The sequence below is a fragment of the Falco biarmicus genome, chromosome 9 (genome assembly GCF_023638135.1).
Source record: "Falco biarmicus isolate bFalBia1 chromosome 9, bFalBia1.pri, whole genome shotgun sequence".
NCBI lineage: Eukaryota > Metazoa > Chordata > Aves > Falconiformes > Falconidae > Falco > Falco biarmicus.
In genome coordinates, this window is record NC_079296.1 from 44,956,457 (window position 1) to 44,976,439 (window position 19,983).

Below are 19,983 nucleotides of genomic sequence, written 5' to 3' on the forward strand. Positions count from 1 at the left end.
AATTTTCATATACATCTGTCTTCTCTTACCAAAAATGTTAATAAAGCCATCTATTTTGCAAAGCAACTTTACCAATAACTAACCTTCCCTTTCACCAGATGTTACTATTCTGTGGGATTTTCAGACTTAATCAGATTCTCACAATATATCCCTCCAATGCGACAAAGGTCTCTTTGGAAAGATACGTTTACCCCTGGCTGCCGTGTCAGAATTGTTCATTTTCACAGTCAAAAAAATGAAGTAAATGTTGATGGCCTTGTGGCTGAGCTTTTCTTATGAACTTCACACTTCCTTCTATTTGTGCTACACAATGTTCCATCAGAAACAGCTGCATAATAGGAAAAAGTTAATATTCAACTTTTTTTTGCATATGATATTTTAGGACAATACAGCAAGAAAACAAACCATATACATTTACTTTATCAAAGTGACGTAAAATCAAGATTTATGTCTTGGCATACATCTTATGTATGCCACTTAACACATGACTTAACACATACCAAGAAACGCAGAGAAAGTGAGAAAATCAAATGCAGAAATCTTTACTAAGGTGCAATATGATTTCTATGAGTGCTATGACTGACTAGATGCTAAAAAATAATTGACCTTGAGAGCTGACATTACTCAGTACCCACTACTTTCCAGTAACAAACATAAGGATAATGTTGCCCCTATAATTACCTTTATCAAAATATACATGTACATATTTCAGCCTTTAACTATGTAAGCAAAGTAGTCTCATTTTTGCTTCAGAATTCTTCATCTCCGTAATTCCAAAATAATCAAAATGTATGAAATTATTATACAATTTTTTCTACCTATGATGCAACAGCTGTTCTTTGCTTTGTTCTTTACATAAGCATTAATGAAAATTCAGCGCACCGAAAGAGACTGGTTGGCTCAGGGAACAGTCAATGAGAAGTGGATGCTTTCATCATTAGGTCATCAATTAAATTCTAATTTGGCTTGATACTCTTAATTACATGTTCACTGTACCATTACTGCTATTGGTCTTGTTTGGTAATGTGAGCTGAAAACTGTCCATGAGTTACCAGCAGATCCTGACCTTGCACACATTGTTTGAAGTAAATAAAATATGTTGTGCCAAGAAGTTGGGAACAAATGAGGACAGTGAGAACTGCAAAATTAAGGACGGACACACACACACACACACACACATATATATATATATATATATACGTGAAGAACCAGAAGAAGAGGGTGTACAGAAAGGCACCTTTAATTACTTACTGATGCCTGTCTGCATGTAAAGTGTTTTATAATTAATGACTGGACTGTTAAGGGTGGGGGAGGAAGAAATAAAGAAAGAAACTCAACTAATGTGCTGTGTCCTAATCAGAATTTACACTGCATGATCCTGAAGAAACATATTAGATTCACATATAGAGGAATTAATCTAGATAAAACTACATTCATTGTGAGGAAAAAGAAATTTGTAAAGGAACTATAGCAACAAGGACTTTATAACATATGGTATGAAAAATGATAGCATTTTTCAGATTGTAGATGCCATATAAAATTGTTTAATTCTGGAATTCAATTAAACTTGCTGATAGTAGATTTTGTGAATTTCTATTGGTAATGACCATGATAGAAAAAGACAGTAATCAAATGACACTGATAAGGCTGGGTCAGTATTGAATTGTGGTCCTAATGTAACATAAAGAGTTAAAAATTACTGCTAGAATTAGTGTCAGAAAAAAAATTAAGAAAAAAACATTCAGTAAGGACCAAGTGATGAAAGAGCAGACCTTAAACACCAGCAGTGACAGAATGGATATAAACAGAATAATAGATAACAAAGAAGATAAAAGTTTGCAGTGCAGGATTACAGGAAAGTAGAGCAATGTAAGGTTACGCTAAGTATGCATTGCTGTTGATCATCATAAACAAATCCCTTAAAAATCCATGAACAGTGAGAGTGCACTGCAATCTACAAAATTTTTAAGCGTGGGAATACCAGTTGTAGGATTATTGCAGATAAAAACTTTCTCCAGTACACCCTTTAGTAAAGATAAGCCCATATTTCCATCCTCTCTTGACAAGGCTGAGACAGATTTTCCAACAGGATGCAGAGTGGGAGCTATCTGCTCCCCTTACGCTGGAGTTAACTCTTCCAAGAATAAGAGAAAGCAAAAACAAAGAAAGAAAAAGAGAAGAGGAATAGAGTGACTACCCTTACAGGTTACACTGTCTTCCTTTGGGAGAAGAGTTCTTCCTTTCAGAAGGAACATGCCAATACAGTAATAAAGTATCACTCATCAGTTGTTAAAACACTAGTTCTTAATCCAGCCTATCTCCTTTTCAAAGAAACATGTGGAGTTTCTAAGAATAAGAGTAGTTTGTCCCTTTGTTAAAATCATAGGTCAACTCCCCTTCCAGACTATTTGTCTTCTGAGAGTGCTTACTGTCCTTGTGAAATCTCTAGTACGCTATGGTAAAGTCAGAATACTTCAGATGATATTATCTCTCGATGCATTGTTTGTTGCAAGTTCTATATATCCCGTCATAATTAAATAGAACTGAGAATATGAGTAGGTTAAATAACACAGAAAACTTGCTGATAATGGGATGTGCTATGACTATGAAACAACTACCTAAATAAAGTCACAATAACCTGGTTACTCAAAGAACACTAAAATTGACAGCCCTTGAAAACAGAACCATCTTTTTTCAAGCAGAGTACGCTACTTCGCCTGGTCTATTTCTCTGGCGGTTCCAAGAATGTACAATTCCAAGAATTTAATGAAAAGTCACCGATAACTACTAATGGATTTGCAATATACTAGGTGTTATAGCTAAATAATACAGATAAAAGGGTGCTTAAAGATAGCCTTAAAGTAAAAGAATGATGGAACCAGTTGTTTAAGCTCTCAATTCAGCAGTAATACCAGAATTCCAACCTGGTTCTGTCTTGACTACAAGATCCTTTTCATCACCTTTTTCCAGTTGCTAGCCTAGTTCTGTTGTAAGAAATCAGTTTTAAAAGAAGTAAGATACTAAACTTTAGAAGAAAACGATGAATCAGTATGTAACATGAGACTGAAAATACAACAGAAAGTATGATGCTTGCAATAGTGTATTGGTTTATAGCTAACCTGAAAAAGTTGTGTACGTTATGCAAGTTTCAAGCTAAGGTAAGAAGAAAATAAAAGAATGAGTTAATATGCTTAAACATTCAGTTTAACAAAAAGTGCCCAATACAGTAAAATACCACTCCAAATAGTAATTAAAAACACAAAATATCTTCAACCTAAAACAACCAACCAACCACAAAAACAATAACAACAAAATCACCCTAATTGAATGAACTTGCAGGTGAATATTCCTGTGTTACACATAGTTAGCAATTGTTTAAGCCCAATCCAATAGAAGCTACAGTCCATAGCAGTTAATAGGTAATGGAAATAATGGAAAGCTCTTAGCCTTGGAAAAGGTGGAGATGTGGGAAAACTCACAATCTGTGAGAACAGCAAAGATATATGATGCCACAAGTATAATCCTACCTCCAATAAAGAGTATTCTCAAGTCACTCAGGTAGGCTTTTTTTCACCTAGTACTACATTTATTTACAACTCAATGGAGATGACCTCTCCATTGTTTTTACCAATTGTGAATATAATTGTCTAAAAATATTGAGAAAACAAACCAAAAAAAATCATCTATGCAATTTAGAAGAGGATGAAAATATGAAAAGTAGTATATTATGTTTCTAATATACACCACTATATCTTCTAAAGGTCTTCTATTTTTTCAGCAAAGACTTTCTTTACCTGCTTTATCTTACTGTTAGGAACTTAATCCTGAGTGTGACAACATCTGCAAAGTCAAATGGACAATTTTTTGTCTTTATATTTTTGAACTAACACTTTTTCTGTCATGAAAAAATAGTGACATTTCAGGTGTTTCAGAAAGTTGCTTGTGAAACTCTGAAAGAACCATTGCTCTCCAGTGTGATAAAACGGTTTCAGAGATAAAATATCCTTCAGGGAACATTCTTTATTGAGATCGGCTTTTAAATTTAAGAACTACAAAATCTCTATCTTTTCTCCTGTGGATCATCCAGCAAAGTGTTTACTATTTATACTCTAGTATCTCTGAGCAAGAAAATATCTTCTTTTCTGAACTCAATGTGCTTCTGAAGAGAATACCCATCTATAAATGTATATCTTTCTGCTACTGATTTTTCTGTCCCTTAAAGAATGAGCAAGTTCTTGAGGCAATTTATTCAGTGTGGAATTCTCCATTGCTTGAAATCTTTACAGCAGATCTGGACATATTCTTCAAAATACATGTTCTACCTCAAACAAAAATTGTGGATTTTGACACAGAAACTGCAGGGTGAGATTCTTTCTCCTATGCCATACAGGAAATCAGTTTATATGACTCAGATTGTCCCTTCTGATCTTAAAAATTGACTCTATAACCTACTAAATGCTAAGCACAGACTAGTTTTGTTACTTGTCTTTATAGGATTACAAATGCTTCTCTCATAAGTATTCAACGCCAAAATACTGGCATGTCATTAAATTTATTTAGAGTATTTGTGTTTGAAAGTGTTGACTAACAAGATTACTCTTATACTGTAAGAAATAAGCATCTATTGATTCAGCTCTTGACATACTGTGAAACATGTCAGTGAAGATGAAAGCAAGCACTTCATCCCATTGACTCAAAGATCACTTTGAAATTCCACCTGCAATAATCCAATAAATTATGTACTATAGTAAAACATTTAATTTTTTCTTTATACGAGCATTAACATTTCAGTTGAGCACAAGATTGAGAACTGTGAAAGGAAATAATTTTTGCTTTCAATACTCAGAATATAGATGGTCATAGCAGAAAGCAAGTGTATTATGTAAAATTAATATGTCCTTTCCTTTAAGATTACTAATATATGTAGATAACAGCATTTTATTTCTGGATCACTGTAAATCACTGACTTTTTCCAAATTGTGCTTAAAACACAAAAGCTTTTCATCTGAATGCATCACTGGTGATTCTGGACTTAAAAGATCCAGAAGGGACTGAACCATATTAAAGAAAAAAAGAAGTAAAATTCCAGTTCAATTTTTTGAGTTTTGTCTTCCCCAAACAAATTAACTTTTCCTATATCTGTACAAACCCCTGCCTTTTGTCGTTATGTTTCAAAACATTAATTTAAGAAATGCATCAAGCGCACTAGTGACTTGCTTATCGTAGTAGAAGATAAATACAGTACAAAATTACTGTTTAGTGGATGTTTACTAACATGTTAGGACTTTTGCCCTATCAACAGTAGCATGATATGATGCAAAATCACTAATATAATAGAAATTTCACATCATCTTTATAGAGGAATGGTATTCTTGACATAGTCCACATATCTCAATTGCAGCTAGCAGAGTTTGAGAAACAGTACATTTTTGATTAAAATGGCAAGTGAAAGAACATTTATTAAAACCTTGACCTATTTCAGTATGGGGATTCTGAAACTTAACACAAAATTCTGGTAATTTTAGAGAGAATTTAATCAAACTTTCACTTTTTTTTGTTTTATAAATGTCCTAGACATATAGGTGTATTTCATTTAGCCTAGAATCTAAAGATTGCAAGTATTACAATTTGCATGGTAAAATGCAAAGGTGTAACAAAACAAAGAATGTGTACCATCTATTAGTTCTTAGTAATTTACAGAAAAATCACAAATCTTCTGCCTCCTTTACTATGCAGGGTTTATTGATGTGTTTTGTATTTGGATGGAAAAAACCCCCACCATGTATAGATACCCATGCTATCCCTTTTCTTAAGAGTAACACACTACTATCAGTGGGATACAGGATTATATTAAAATACAATCTTTAATGATTTTAATTTTCATTATCTTTCCTAAACGTGTCTAATCTCTGCCAGAATATTATTCCACCATTCTATACAGACTGTAGAAACTGAAAGTGGCAGAGCAAAAGAGGAACTGATTCCTCAAAACATGGTAAAATTTAAATTTTTCACAAATAAAACCTTTGATTTTAAGCATGTAACATCTTTGAATGTTTCACACGGTTTTATAACTGCCTTTGAAAGATACCACTTTGGCACAAAAGCACAGGAAGTTTGCTTGATATGCTATTTCATGTTCTTTCCACATGTTAATAAGATTTGTTGTGTTATTATTTTCCTATTTTTTACTAAAAGCCATTTACACTGCTTGATTTCATTGCAGAAAATACTGAGTAATATCCCACTTTGCAATACACCTTTACAAGGTAGAGGTACTGGGGCAAAATTTGACTATTATCTTTTGTTAAAAACAGTATTTTCCAGGGCTAAGAAACATTGTCTCAGACCAACTCTAACTGGAACATATTGCCTTACAAGCCAGCTGTAAACTGGGCATTTACATGGTTGTGAAATTTCAGTGTAACACAAGCAAGGACTTTTAAAAAATAAATGTAGCCTCCAAATTATAAAATGTAAAGGTAAAACATTCAGAGAAATCTTTAAAAAGATGTCTTAAATACACATTTTAATGAAATTTTATCTTTAATGTTTGCATTGATCTCTTTGTTGCGGTAGATATCCTTATCCAGCAGCTTTTTAAAGTATTTTTTACTTTTGCCTTTAACAAAAGTTATAACAGTATCTGCTAGCATCACAGGAGCGATATTTGGACTTTGCTTTATGAAAATTACGTAAAACTTTTTTTTCTGAATATAGCTTCTCTTTGTTCATTCCAGCAAATAAAAGAACAGCCTCTAAGTGAGGGCAGGAAGCTACAAGCACCTGCCAGGAAATAAGCAGATTCCAGCCTTTATTAATACTCTCGTTTTTCAGTGCTTGGTGTCTATCTTGCTGAATGCATCCACATTTTACAGCTCCACATTTCAGCTTTTTGAAAAGGTAGTATTAAATTACAGTGTTGAGAGAAAACATGTACCCTGTATACAGTTACACTTTAGTTTTAGATAAGCAACCTTCATTTTTTCACAGATTTTGTATTAGGTCAGTGTCTCTAAGGCACTCTTCATTAAAAGTAATTGCTAGTTCCTCATTCACTAAGTTCAGTTGTCATGTCGTCATGTGCTTAACTTTTTTTTATCACTCTACAGAAAATTAAACCAAATTAAGAATTATGCAGCTCTAAAATGTATACATACATATATATATTTTAAATCAACGTGCCTGTTGAAGATTTAATCTTCCTGTTACATCTCTGTTTAATGATCACATGAAAAGTTTGGTCAAATATAAAAAAAAAAAATAGTCAAATAGTATGGAGTTAGAGGGCTCTCAGCATTATCTGGAGGCCAGTTCCTTAATCCCCTTTTTGGGGACTGAAATCTTGTAATTTCAGACTGCACATGGCTTCAAAGGGCAGATCAATTTTTATAAAGGCATTGGCAATGCTTCTGCATGGAGGCTGTGAGAAAACATTCTGTTTATGTATCTTGCTTGTAAAGCAAACATGCAGTGATGCATTCCTTTTATCACTTTCAACACCCTTTGCAATTTGTCCAGTAAAACCCTCTGATGGAGAGGAAATATATCACCAGTACACAAGTGTGCACACAGCTGTTTCCTTGGAAAACAAGATCACCATCTCCCCCTCATGCGTCTTGCTAAAATCAAACCAGGTTGCCAAGAGAAAACTATCCTCACAGCTGCTTTTTCAGCACTAAAAGCTTTAGGCCAGTCTCTTGAATGAAAGGATACCACGGGCCTGAATTTCCAAACGTATGATTAATTTTTACAGCGATACATATACGAAATAGCTACCTGTATTTACAGCTGTATAGCTTCCTCTTACTGTCTTTGAAAAGCAGTGACGGTGGTACAGCACGGTTTTCAAAAACGTTAATGGACAGCTAATGGCACTTATTCATGGCCTTCAGTTTGGCTGTTATTTTTGGGACAGATTAGAGGCTTTAACATTCTCATTCACTCAGTTGCAAAGCATTCATGGAAAGCTCCAAGTCACACAGTTTTAATAGTTTATATAAAAACACTTCTATACAAGGAGACTTCATATAGTGAATTGCTTAGTATTTACAAAAACATCCAGAAAGCTTTTGTTGTTTCCCCCTCATTCCCACACTAACATTAATTTCTTCTTCATGGCCAGGCTGTGCTGAATATTTGTTATGCATTGAAGCATTTCAAGGAGTCCTCTTATCCTTCTTTCTGAGAAAGTTCAGATTTCCTAAACTGTAGAAATGGTTTTTAAAAGCAACAGAGGTGAAAACTTTCACAATTAGCCATTTCCAGAAGTGCCTTTCTTTTGCGCCCTTTACTGCAGAGAAAGAACATTGCTTCCACCAGCACCTGTTCTTCCAGTATTCCTGGGCAGACTGACACAGGCACCAGCTGAGCCCATGTGCACACCCTCTAAGGCAATGAATACTTCTGGCCACACTGCAGCACTCTGAGGGAAACTTCTACCACTTACCCTACATATGGTGCATATATTCCATACTAAAGGCACTTGATATGTGACGTTCAGTAGAATGGAAATACCTGAAATACGTAGCCGGGACGCTTTCAAGACAGGAAGCAGGTGTCAAAGTTGCACTACTTTTAATGTATTTAATTTAATTATTTTCTTATGATACAATCACTTTTAACAAGCTCTAACTATAAAACCCTAAAACAGGATTTTAAAACTGAAAACTCATTTTTCACCTGCTTTGTCAGTTTTCCAATAACCTGATCCATTAAATTCCTTGTAGAATTAATTAGAGATATAGAATTTAAGCCTGATTAACAAATATAAAATTTATTAATTAAATCCTTGGGTTTAATTGTTAAATAGGAAACAAATTAAAATTAAAACATGCAGAGCAGGAAACAATCTCCTTTAATGTTCCAATCCATTTGTTTATTGCATTAATTTTAAAGTAATTGTACTTGACTTCTGCTCCGATAGATACCCCAAACATGAAGAAATTAGTGTATTCATACAGTTAAGACATAGCACAGTCACCCTTTCTATCTTTTTACTTATTTATTTATAAATTAACCCCTTTTCTCCTGCCTTTATCTTTTCATTCCTTTACCTAATTGTAGATTCTTTCCTCCATGGACAAAAATTATGAATTCTAGAGAGATCAAACTGTAAATGCCACACAAAATCTTAAAAAATAGAATAAAATACAGCTTAAAGAATACATCTAATTTCCTCTACTCCAAATAAAAATTTACTCGATACATATAATTAAATTTGTATTCTGTACATATCGTTGAAAAACTGTGTATTACTGGACAAGAACTGAATTACTAGTAAAAAATGCATCCTTCATATTAAAAATAGCTTTCTTCATTGCTGAGGTTAAACACAGAATTCTCTGGACAAATCTCATGCATGGTTTTTATTTGTGTGAATGATATATTTATTCCTAGTAGGCATTCATTTATTCTGGATGCGGACGGGACATGGGAGATAGCAATCCCTGCTGTGCTTGTAGAATTTCCTCCCTACCCTGTCGGCCCTGCAGCCTTGGATGTTGTGATTCAGAAATGCAGGCTGGGCAAGAGGGCTAAGTACAGCCTCAGCAGGCACATCTGCATAACTAGATGTTGGGGGCTTGTGGCACTAAGCTAGCCTCAGTACTAGTCTACAACATTTGAGCAGTTTGAGACATGTGAGCACTCTGGAGGTGATTTTTTACCTCATACTGGCCCTGTGGTACTGGCGCAGGAGTACACGCCATGCTCCCGCTAAGGACTTGGCTGTGTGTGACAAAAGCATTTCCCCTTCAGCACACCTCAGACCTCACTTGTACTTTGCAGATGGTGTGACCTTTTTCTTCACTTTTCCTTAAGCTACTGTGTAGTTGAAACACAATGGCGAGTAGATAAATTCAAGACTCAAGTGAAGAGCTAGGGGTGACTGTTAGACCCTTTTGTATCTTTGCTATTGCAAAGCAAAGTCATCAAAAGATGACTTTGCATCTTTGTTTTTGCCTGTCCAAGTAGAACAGCCATGCACTGCTCTTGGTGCCTCTGATCCAGCCTCTCTAGCCAAGCAGAATGGTTTGCTCCAGTAAAAATGTAAATGCACCACGAAGTGTCAAATCTATCACAAAGACTAGAACTTTTCTGAGTTGTATAAAACAACATGCAAACAAATAAAATCTGCTGAAAATAAAGTCCTAATATGACTATTTAAACATCCTGATGTGCTTTTCTGAAGAAACCAAGAGTAAACTGCCTTTTTTTTTTTTTTCCATCTATCACATTTACTGTCATCTGATTTCCCCTCATTTCCCTCGGGGATTCAGACATGTCAGAATGTCTTGCTTCTTGTGGTGGTTTGACCTTGGCTGGACACCAGGTGCCCACCAAAGCTGTTCCATCACCTCCCTCCTCAGCTGGGCAGGGGAGAGAACGTATAACAAGAAGCTCATGGGCTGAGATAAGGGCAGGGAGGTCACTCGCCAGTCACTGTCATGGGCAAAACAGACTCAACTTGGGGAAAATTAATTTATTACCTATCAAGTCAGAGTAGGATATTGAGAAATAAACCCAAAATTTAAAAGCACCTTCCCCCCACCCCTCCTTTCTTCCCAGGCTCAACCTCACCCCCGGTGTCTCTCCATCCTCCCACCTCATGGCGCAGGAGAACAGGGAATGGGGCTGGGGCCAGTCCCTCACACGCTGTCTCTGAAGCCCCTTCCCCCCATGGGGAGGGTCCTCGCACCCTGCCCTGCCCCAGCGTGGGTCCCCCCGTGGGTGCAGCCCCTCAAGCACACGCTGCCCCAGCCGGGGTCCCCACGGGGTCGCAGCCCCTGCCCCAGCCCTGCCCCAGCCCGGGCTCCTCTCCCCACAGGGCCATGGGCCCTGCCAGGGGGTCTGCAGAGTTGTTGCTCTCACATACTCTCGCTCCTCTCTCCGGGTGTAATTTTTGTTGTGCGGTGTTTTTTACCCTTTTAAATACACTATCCCAGAGGTGCTGCCATCGTCACTGATGGGCTTGGCCTTGGCCAGCGGTGGGTCCATCTCAGAGCCGGCTGGCACTGGCTCCATTGGGCATGGGGGAAGCTTCTGGCACCTTCTTACAGAATCCACCCCTGTAGCCCCCCATACCAAAACCTTGCCACACAAACCCAACACACTTCTCTTCCAGGGAGATGGGATGTGGTTTTCCCTGAAGTTTCAGCACTGGTTTTCTCTCCTACATTAGCTAAAACTGGTGTTCTTAGTTGATTGCTATTTCATTAGCTTCAACAGAAAACATGTGACTCCTTTCATTACTGGTTCTAGCCTAAAAAAAAAGCCAGTAAGTTCTCATTTTTACTATGCAATATCCAGGGGTTAATAAAAAAATAATAATAATAATAAAAAAATAAAAAAAGTACTAATAATACACAGAATTCACAATTACATTCTAGTTTGCAATAGGTCTGTTATCACCATGTAAAATTTTATCTCTGTAGCAGGGATTTCACTGAGCAGAATTTAGCATATACCATATTGAAACTGAATACTACCAATGTACTATACACACGCATGACCAGTTTAATGCCTAACAGGCCCCCAACTTGCTCTATATCCATTTCACACAAGAGACATATTCCATCAACTAATGGGCTTTATCTGGCTCTGAATTCTATGACTTAATATTTATGAAATTGCTGCTTTTCTCTTTTTCTTTTTTTTCCTAACCAATACAACACCAATAATTATTCCAAAAGCTATTCTGTATGCTTCAAAAAACAGATAAGGAAACACCAGGTTGCCATTTGTATTTGTTAAAATGAAAAATATCTTCTGTTTATCCCTTTGATGAATCCAGCCATCACAGAAATTAGTATGAAAGGCTAACTCATGCAAAGAGGAATGCATAAATGAACAATAAATTATACAACAAACAAAAGACATAATTTATATTTATTATGAGCCTGATTCTGGATGCTCTTATTCATCACAGCATCCCTACTCAAATCAAAGAGTAAATGGAAATACAGGAATTGTCATATTGGATCAGATCCAGGATATGTTACTCCATCTCTGAAAATGGTAGTATCACATAGCAATGTAAAGTGCAAACAGCAGGGAGCTGGGGAATATGCCTCTAACAAAAAAGTTATCAACATGGGTCTTATTTTGATCTGTAAAGATACTGGCTTTTACCCCAATACATAAGGTATACTATCACTTCCAAAATGTGTTTTTGTTATGAAAACTCTAGATTTTCCTTAAGTCACAGAAATACCCAGATCTTTTTTGAACCTTTAGACTGATCCAGAGTTCACCGTAGTCAGTGAAAGGACTTCCAAATTACTTTTGGAGTGAGCAGCCAGTCTGTGCCACAAGGCATCCAGACTTCCACTCTTCTAGTGATCTAGATCACAAACATGCAGCCCACCACAGCTTTTTTCCAGATCCTTCCTTAAGTTTTCTTCCTATAAAATCAAAACCATATGTATGTAGGGAAAGGAGCTAGCGTGCACTCAGGACTTGCCAGATACATGGCTAGGAGAGAGCAAGAACACAGACCTAGACCCAAGCAATTCTGGGAGTACTTCTAAGCTATCCATTTAGATGTAATTACCCTTATTTAGCAATCTCTAGATGACAATGTGGACGCTTGTGCTGGAGCTAAGATTCAGTTACATTCTTAGGTAGACATAACAAACTAGTATGTACTCTGGTTCAATATTCACAAAGGACTTTAGGTGCCTGTTATGTAACTAAGTACAGTGTATTTATTCCCACACCATCCCCACTTTGTTACCTTGGGGCCTGATTCTGTCCACTGGCCTGTTACAACAGGGACAATTTTGAAATTCTGGGGACTGTTATACCTACACCTTCCTCGTGTAGATGTATCACCATCTATCTTTTGATCCCATCTTCATTAGTAAGCAGAGTAGAGCTACAAAATATGCTGACAGTTTATCTGGATACAAAAGGGTTACTGAAATATGATGGTCTTTGATAATTGACCAGTATCTAAAATGCATCTGATGGAAAGCTGGAGGAAAAGCCTAATCAGGTAAAGAACATAAGTTTAAACATGGAATGGAGCTGTCTAAAAACTCAGTAAAATCAATATTTTCTGTGGTCAGGAAAATAAGAAGATGACCTTGGTAGCTAGCTTCATAAATGTTGGAGGAGAGATGATTTCTAGATTCCAGAGGTGGTATATCAATGTCAAGAGCCAGATTAATATTAATGCCTCTAGTGTGCACAATTTGGTAGCAATAGAAGGCAGGGAGCATCACTGGATGGACCAGTTTAAGATGAGTATCATCCACCAGGATATACCAAGATTTCTTCACTCAGCCTACTCAGATAACTGTTGTGTACATGCTGAACCTCTACAGGTTTTAGCTTTATAAACTCTTGCTCTGGGTAATTAATTGCATCTTGGTCAAAGTTCTCAAGCCTTTAGAGGATGCCCAATTTATTTCTGTTACCTACATATTTCTAGTATCCATGACTGTGGTACCAAATTCCATGAAAATTTATTTTTGCCTAAATGATTTGATTGGTTATATATTTTATTAATAATAAAGAAGGAGCATTTAAAAAAAACCCAAAACTCTTCTACCTATGACATAATCTTTATCTTCTGAGCATTACAAATACATATATTTGAAGATACTGTTTTCAATTTTGAAAGAAGCTTGTGATGTTTCACTCAGGCTACAGCTGACTTCCTCAAAGGACTAAACTCAGAAATGTATTATTCTGACAGCAGGAGCAAACAAACTGATGAGTCCTCTGTTGGCATGGCAACACAATGCTGAAACTAATTCAGATCTTTGGTAATGACAACAAAATATTCTCTTCAAAAAATGTAGTAGTGAAGCATTATTTCATTCCCCAATTTCTTATTTCTGGATTGGATTTCTTTTTTCAGTTTTTGTTCTGTTTTGACAAATCATATTAAACAATCCTGTTTCAAAGCAATCTGTTTTTTTTGGATCAATGTTGATACAATCTCTTTTCACTCTTTCCTTTCATAGCTTGACTGTATTCCCACCTTGATGTTTACCATTGCTCCTGAAAACTGCTATTACAGATGGGTCTCAGTGTTCAAGGTAATTAACACCCTCGACTTCTATTCAGAGGCAGTCAGAGCTGCATGGCTAAGACTTCTGGAAATAGATACAGAAACACTAGAGATTATGAGCTCCATTTCCTTTAGTATATATCCATATCAGAAAGAAAACCAGGTAAGGATGCTATTTTAGAAATCTTCATGCAACAGTATCGCTGCTGAACAGACAGACAAGATCAGAGCTCTGGCTAAAAGACAGGTAGTCCATGATTTCCATGAAACTGTGCAGAATGAAGATATAGTTTAAACTAAGTTATATTTGATACATGCTCATGAAAAAGATTTAGAACTTAAAAAAAAAATTACAGAAAAATCCTTACAACATTGTGGACAAGCAACAAGAAAAAACTTTACAAAACCATACTAGAACATATTACCATTTCCATCTCAACCAACAACTTAAGGATCTCCTCCTGTACATATCCATTCTTTTCAGATACGAAGGGCTGTCCTTCCTGATTACAACTGATCACTTCTGCCAACAATTTTATAGAAAACAGACTTACTTCACATGGTCCAAAACTTGCCTTAAGCTGTTTCAGCCCTGTCAGTTTCCTGGCCTAGAAAGCAAAGAGGCAGAGGCAGTGCTAGCTTCTGTTTGGCACTTACTGGTCTGAACGTTGAAAAAAAAGGAGAGAAAAAACAAGGTGCATAAGGGCAGAGCAATTTATCCAAATCCAAACAACAGGTAAATGGGATAAGTTGAATTAGATGCTAGAATACCCAAGGGAAGAGATCAAGAAAGGTTTCAGCTCTCATTCTTTCCCATGATTCAAGATCCTCTGCAGTTAGGAAAAAAAACCACCCCAAATTATGGTTCTGCCCATTTCATAGCTAATTATGGAGGTGTAATAAACCTTTTGAGTGTTTGAAAATGTTTCCAAAAGGCCCTTAAAATAGAATACAAAAAGCATTAATAACCTTATACTTATTTACAGCTTTCCTGAAAGTCATACAATAGGGATCTTATTTGCATACATAAGCAGGAAACTGATTTTTGTTGGGCTTACGCCCATGATATGGGTAGGCCATTCCACTTCAAACACTGAGCACTAAAAATGGCTTTGACTCATTAGTTTGATATGCTGATCTCTAATTTTCACCAATACTTCCACTGGAAATAAAACTTCAAGAGACTGACATTGCATTCTTTTCATTAGGAAGATGCTGAGTTTTTCTGTGAATAGTGTATGTCTGTTATTTTGTAGTTTTGTCAATCACAGCATCACAAATCAGAATACTGAGAATTTTTTCCTTTTGCACACAACATTTCATGAATGGCTTTAGTAGGAGTTTTGGCAATTTAAGTAGTGCAATTTGGAGACCAAGTCAGGCTGGAAGTACTGACACCTGTTTAAGAAAAGAGTTCTCTAACTGCTGCTCTGACTTCTCTTTGTGTTGGAGGCATTTTTTCTGATGTAATTTTTTTCTTTGGTGCTTTTAGGAATGCACTTTCATATAGCTAACTTTCCATCATTTGTTTTCGTCCTGTGTTCCAATGTTACTAAATGAAATTCAATTCAGAAATAAGGTTAGAAACAACACACACAGTGAAAGGTAGGCAGCAATAAGAAAGGGTGGAAAAAGCCCATCCCCTGGAGCTCAAATCTCTCTCCTGCAAAGACAAAACCATATCCTTTTAATTTATTTTTTATATATATGGGAAGGTATTATATTTTGAAAACTGGAGGCAATGTGGTGTGTATACTTAATTAGTTGTGCCTTTGATCCTTTCCTTTTACAGGTCCTTTTTCTCCCTATATATGTACAAGTATAATTCTACTTTTTAATGGGGTTTAGATCCCTGGTATTATTGTATAATAAATACCTGTTTGATTCATCATCATTCCATCATGCTTTTGACTTAGACTGAATTACATTAAAATACTGAAATTTTTCAGACTTTCCAACACACCTTAATTTTAACTAAAAAGCAACTTCCACAGTAAAAGACAAGAAGGAAAGAATGTAGAATTTAAAATGACTTTTAAATTAAAGATTATAAAAATTTGCAAAAATTATTTTGGTAATGTAGAAGATCCAACCTTACATTGTAGAAAAAACAAGTTGAGCCTATAAATCAATCTCTAAGTTTATCCTTGCATTCTTTGCAGTTGTTTGCTCTCATAACTCTCATTGCTTGGCACCATTTGCAATAATTTACAATAATTACAAATATATGACACCATTTGCAATAACTTACACCAATGATACTGGGAATAAAAAAAAAAAAAATGCAGCCACTGGAGATTTTCAAAAGCAAAACTGTATAAAAACTGAAAAGCACTAAAAAAAATCCCAGCTCCCTCCAAAAGATACTTTTCTTGAAATGCTATTCAGTTTTTGTTTCCTTACGCTCCATTTTATTTGCATTTAATTCTAAAAATGAAGCCTGGTGGTGAAAAATGCAAAGGAGAACTTCCATACTTGTCAAAGAGCGAATATATTTATGTCTGCAAAAAAATAACAGGACTATTCAGTTACCATGACTATTTATATACATGCATTTTTCCCTTCTTCGAATATACAAAGGTATTTTTTTAAAGGCTTTGAAAGATATAACCTGTGAACATTAAGGTTAGCTGCTTCTAGCTGGAAGGAGCTGTTGCTACTCAGCATCAGAGATACTATGCTGGAGCAGATGAACTACCGGTTCAATCTTTCTGCTTGCATTTTCTTGTCTATTTTGGTTTGACGATTTGCAGCCCTGATTTTTGTATACTATAAAACTGGTGAGGTTTATGTGTGAATATATTGATGTTCATTCATTTTTTTTTATTTTTATTCCTTTAAACTTGAAATGTTTTCTGTGCTGCCTGGCATTTGGCCATTTCTAAATGATCAGCAGGGAACACTTTCATAACCTTTTTGCCTGTTAGTAAAAGGCAGGCAACATGCAACAATCTACAAAATTACAGTACTATGTATTGACAATCTACAAAATTAATGATACTGTATGTGGTCAACATCTTAATCTTCAGCTCAAGTCAGTCAGAGGCAAAGAATGACGCTGAACACCAGTTCCCAGAAAGTTAGGGAAAACAGGATGGGATATCACAGGGGATGCATCGTGCTGGAATCAGCCCAGGCAAAGAGAAGCGAACAGAGGGTTCATGACGAATGAAACACTGAAAATTGCACAGGGAATAAGGGACAAAAGGGTCACTCCTGGCAGATACAGAAACTCCATCTGTGGCAATGAAAGACATACAGGTGAGGCAGAAAATACCCGAACAATAAAGAGGATAAAAGAAAACAGGAAGGGTTTTGAGAAGGAACTAAGAAAGATATAAGCTGAGAGGGGCACAAAATCTTTATGAAACCTTCTTAAGATCCATGTCTTTGAACTCACATATGCTTGTTTTCTCAGCTTATAGGCTTATTTCAAATAAGATCACATTTTAACAATACAAAGCAACTCTGGGCTACTGAAAAACATTTTTCTCTTACCCTTGCTAATGCATACATAAACTAGGACCTACTCTAAATATTATTCTGAGAAGTCTGGTGTGACAATTGCAGATAAGGTGTATTAGCTTACAATATCCTTTAATAAACCATAAAATGCAAATGGTTTACCAGTTTAAGGCACAGAAATTATTTTCTAAAGCCTTCCATTGAATTTAGACTAACATTTTAGCATCTAAGATCACAAAGAGCACAAGATCACCTAGTACTGTAATATAGCTGGAATTCCTAAAGTAGAATAGCAGCTGCTGATGGAATTAATCTTTCTAGCCAAGCAGAAACACTATACTAGTGCCTGCATTTCTGCAGTAAAGCTGTTAATTTGGTGTTGTTATGGACAGTAGGATACTTTTACAACATTTCTCTAAAGTAGAAAGGGCTTGAGTGGAGTGGAAAGGAGGCACGGTAATGGAATGCCTTGGTGTCCTGCAGAGAATTACTATGTAAACACAGCCTTTCAAACTAGCTGTTTGTTTCCTGATGATCTTACCCTAATCTTCTAAAAACTTAATCAAGAATCATAAAGTATCTTTTTACTGTAAGAAAAAAGACGACAATTGTTAAAGTGAAGGTCACTAGGGAGTAAACAATCCTAAATTATAATGGTAGTTAGAAGAAATCGTTCAAATTCCAAACTACACCTTGATTCTACTAAGTACTACTACATCATGATTGTAGTATAGTAGCTATTGTTCTCAGATACACAATCTTGCTAAAAATGGCATAAAAATACAAACCAGGATAAAGAATTGTTGTAGAGAAATGCTTGGAAGGCCAAACGGAATAGGATAAAGTGAATTAAAAAAGAGGGTAGGGAAGGGGAACCCTTGTATCTTAAAGTTTACTACTTTTATAACTTATTGTGGCTAACAGAGAACCAATGACCACATGGATTTTGAACATGACTTCTAAGTGTATTGAAAGAAAATTAGCTCTGTAGAAGCAATCTGCTAGTAACTGAAGATTTTTAACTTCATGAAAAGTAGCAATACTCTGAGAGCTGATGGGATACAATCACGGAGCCTTCAAAGCCCCAGGTAAGACAATCCTATCTTCTCAGCACTCTTAAAGACTCTATAGGTAGAGGACAAATATCACATTAGCTTGGACCCAAATCCTGAAATAAACTCCCTATTCACATCAAACCCTTCTCCTTGGTACAGCCAACTAACGAACACATCTTTGAAAACATTCTATACAGGAATTTGCACATTCAAGTCACAGTAGAACTACAGTAAGAACAAACATTTAAACTCTTTCAGAGATAGTGCATGTTTTCATAGTGGGTAATCTCGAAGACTTTTTTTTTTTTTCTTAAACATTCAATAAAACCATTCCATAACTTCCTTCTAGGAATTTCTTTTTTGCCTATTCTAAGATTTCTTCCTTTGCTCTCCAGGAAATTTTGTTGTTCCTTTCTAGGAATTTTCCCAATTATTTCTAGTAATACTCCTGATAAATTCCCAGAATGTCTTACCACTGTTTTTTCACAAATATCCCCTGTACTTACTAGAACTTTTTAATTTGCTTTCTATGAATTCCCCCACAACTTTCTACAATTTTTTTCTCAGAACCTTCATAAAGGAATCTTCCCAATGCTTTCCATAACTTTTTCTTGTGCTTTCTAAGAGTTTCTGGGTGCTTTCTTGAATTCTCTTTGCTGCTTTCTGGGAGTTTTGTCTCTATGGTTTCTAGGAATTTTACATGCTTCCTAGGAAATTTCCAACTGCTTTCTTGGAATCTTACATGTGCTTGCTAGGAAACTGCAGATGCACCCTAAAAATTTTTGTTTTCCTTTCCTCTAATACTCCCAATACTTTTCCAGGAACATACACTACTTTCCAGGAATTTCTAGGATGCAGAATCTTTCTTCTAATCTTCTGGAGCTTTTTAGGAATTCATGGATCAACAGCCTCTATAGAAATTTCCCAACATTTCCGAGGTGACACATAGAATACTTTATAAAACAAATTAAATTCCATATATCTATATTATATGCACACATCTTTAATATCCATAGGATAGAGGCATACTATACATACACTATGCCATACATACATAAACACACACACAGAGTCAGGATAATTGATAGTCAAATACATTCTGACAAAAAGAAGGAGAAACGTCCCTGAGCCAGAAATATTGCTGAAGAAATCCAATAAAAACTTGCCCATCTTTAGTATCAAGCATTTGAGCAGGAGAAATTCTCATTGACAGCAAAATGCAAGAGATCTTTTCTGTTTTTACAAAACAAAGAGCACACCAATACATTCCTTCCCCATAGTTATTAAACAGAAAAGGAAAGCCAGTAACTCTCTCCTATCTTTCATCGAGATGTAAATTTGAGTTATTGGAAATATTGGCTATAAGAGGCATTACAGGCTGTTATCTGTCCAACTCAGGGAACAGAAGTAAGTAACAAAAGAACAACCAGTAGTCAATAGAGA